This window comes from Berghia stephanieae, chromosome 3 (assembly GCF_034508935.2).
Source record: "Berghia stephanieae isolate SIO BIC M18660-M18661 chromosome 3, UCSD_Bste_1.3, whole genome shotgun sequence".
In the NCBI taxonomy this organism is placed as follows: domain Eukaryota; kingdom Metazoa; phylum Mollusca; class Gastropoda; order Nudibranchia; family Aeolidiidae; genus Berghia; species Berghia stephanieae.
In genome coordinates, this window is record NC_088362.1 from 7820268 (window position 1) to 7823652 (window position 3385).

The window sequence follows — 3385 nt, forward strand, 5'->3', positions numbered from 1 at the left end:
GTATAAGTTGATGTCAGAGTCACTTTGAGTGGAATCAGCACTGCTGTAAATTTGTTCAGTTGATGAGGTCAACCTGGACAGAACGGCTGCATTTTTTTGTCAACATTTTCATGGGTTGTAGTCAAAATTGCTCTCTTTGATAACGTTCATCCGCAAAGTTCAGATTCAAATCATTGTATACCGCATTTATCAAGCATTCTGGGTCATTTTCAGGAAGACATAGCGCTGTAGGTAATTTAACAGAAGACTTTCCTATTTCGCTGAAAGCCGGCTCTGCACCATTTCCGATGCGGAGAAGCCAATTTGCAAAACAGTTGTTGTCATCAATAATCCTCAAGTTCTTGTTCAGGTGAAAAATTGTGACAAAATTCCAAATAATTGACTTGTTAAGTGTGACACTTATCGGCTTCACTTCCTTTGCCGAAAATCCGTTCCAAGTACAACCACTTTGAACTGCCTGTTATGTCACAAAATGTCCTGCTCACACATTCAAACACACGTTCCATCATAGGTGCTTCATCCCAAATTATGAGAGAACTACTCTTCAGTAACTTAGCTGTGTCTGATTGGCGACTGATGCTACAGGTGGTGTTATCCGTTATTGGAATTGAAATTTTGAACGTTGAATGTGCTGTTCTACCACCGTGCAATAATTCTGCAGCAATTCCAGATGATGCAACAGGTGTAGTTGAAAATCCTCAACCTCTGATTTCTGCAAGCAGCGTGTTATATACATAGGTTTTGCCAGTTCCACCAGGGCCATCAATGAAGAAGACATTATTCACCCGGTCTTGTTCAGGTACGTCAATTGCTTCCAAAATGGCAGTAAATGCTAACTGTTGGTCATGATTCATCTTCATTTTTCGACTGTGTGCAATTTGTCATTGCTCATTTGGATCCCATACTTGACAGGCCGAAAATCAAACCAATGGTCAAATTAGGAAATTTTAAACTTTCACAAATCTATCAAGGTTTGTTCTAGAGTTTTAAATATACTTCTATATAATGACAAATTGAATAAATAAATGCCTGACAAAATATCAACGGTGAAAATACAAATTTAAAGAATACTGGGGATGTAGGAGCTTTCGGAATGTCTCCACTTTACTTAACTTATGTAAAAACAAACATCCTAGCACCTTTACTAAGATTTATGACTAACCCTAATAGAAAAAGAAATATCCTCCGATCTCGAGCTAACCCTAATAGAAAAAGATGATGACAAATTGAATGAATAAACACCTGGCAAAATATCAACGGTGAAAATACAAATTTAAAGAATACTGGGGATGTAGGAGCTTTCGGAATGTCTCCCCTTTACTTAACTTATGGAAAAACAAACACAATAGCACCTTTACTAAGACTTATGACTAACCCTAATAGAAAAAAAACCTTCGATCTCGAGCTAACCCTAATAGTAAAAAAAAGAATCAAAATGGCGACTGAAATACCTTCATGTGATCAAGTGAATAATATCACTATGAATGCCACGATTTGCTGAAAAATGCCAACTCACACATGCACACATATATATATACACTACACACAAAACACACACACAAACACACACACACACACATACACAAACATACACGCAATTAGAACATACTACTACATAACAACACTGATCACCGCTAACTCAACATCACAACGTAAGTAATAATAATACTTGATGTCATAAATAGATGACACAAACTGACAACTTTTTCCAGTGACGAAATTGGTTGATTTTGAGAATGTTAAGTGTCGTCGGTACGTATTTTATGATATCTGTGTGACTCAACGAACTTTCAAACTGACTTTAAATTATAAAAGGAAATCAAGTTATCTGTTTATCTATCTGTAAAAAATACATTTCTAATTTTCAAATCTTTCAGTAGAGTTGTGCGCCGTATCAATTTTTTTTATTGACTCAAATAAGCACAATATTCTCCACAATGCTATATTTTTAAAAGAAAGGATATATATATATATATATATATATATATATATATATATATGTGTGTGTGTGTGTGTGTGTGTGTGTGTATGTATCAAACACGATTCAATATATATATATATGTGTGTGTGTGTGTAGAAAATTATATATAGTCTATAACGAGTTGTGTTGTTGTATTCTATAGAAATGATTTTATTGTTCGTGGCCAAATAAAGGTAACAAAATAAGCCGAACAATATTCCAGTCGCCAATCCATCCAATCTCGTCAACAAATCAAACATGTCATCACCATCTTCATCTGCCGGCTTCACTCTAGTTCCGGGGCAAAATACCAAGTTCAAGGGAGACAATCCGAAAGAAAATACACACATCAAATCATACAGCAATAACGTTTACAGTTGTCTCCCCTGAACTCGGATCATGATTATTTTAACACACCCCACCCCTGGCCAATGCCACTGCTGATGCCAGCATAACAATTTCTAAAAACAAAGCAAAACAAACAACACATAATCTAACATTAAATGATTACAAATCAAAGGTTTTTGGGGTCTGATAGCTCTACCCGATTTGGACCGTGAAACAACACAGTCAGGTTCAGGGGTTCGATCAGTATTCTCTGATACTGGATTCTCAATTTCTATTCCATTTGCATCACTCGAAACTTCAAGCTTATGAAGTTTCTAGACAGCTCTGATTAATTTCCTTTTCTCAGTTTTCACTCCAACTGATCTAATAAGTCATCTTTGCTTTGGATCAACTTACATACCCTCCCCAATGGCCATTTCATTCTTGATGTGTTTTCTTCTCCAATAAGGACCAGAGAACCAACTTGAAGTTTATTTCTATCTCTAACTCGCCCCGCAGTGGGAAGATTTCTGATATAATCTTTACTCCAGATCCTCCAGAATTCATCAAGAGCCAAAAGATGGTTCTTGTGCGCAACATCAAACTCATTAGCATTCTGAGGGGTTCAAGTTTTGATATGAGAAGTATCAAAGGGTGAGTTTCGCCCAAGCAAGAAGTGAGAAGGAGTCAGAGGTTGCACATCTTCATCAACATAAGTCAAAGGTCTAGCATTAATACAAGCTTCAACTTCATACAATGTTGTTTCAAGTTCAGATTTTCTAATCTTTTCCCTACCAATGGATTTTCTAAGAGCAGACTTAGTTGACCTAACGAGTAGTTCCCACCAACCTCCATGCCAGGGTGCCAAAAAAATGCTGAATTTCCAGACTGGCGCAGCATGACCTAAATGGTGTTGCAGTAGGCCGCTTGCAGCCTTAAACGTTTTGGCATTATCTGAGTCAATGACAGATGTCACTACTCTTGGAGCGCAGAACCGTCTAAACGCCAATATGAAGTCATTTAATGATAGACAAGGCACCAGTTCTAAATGTAAAGCTCTGATAACTGCGCATGTAATCAGTAGACTGTAGTGCTTCT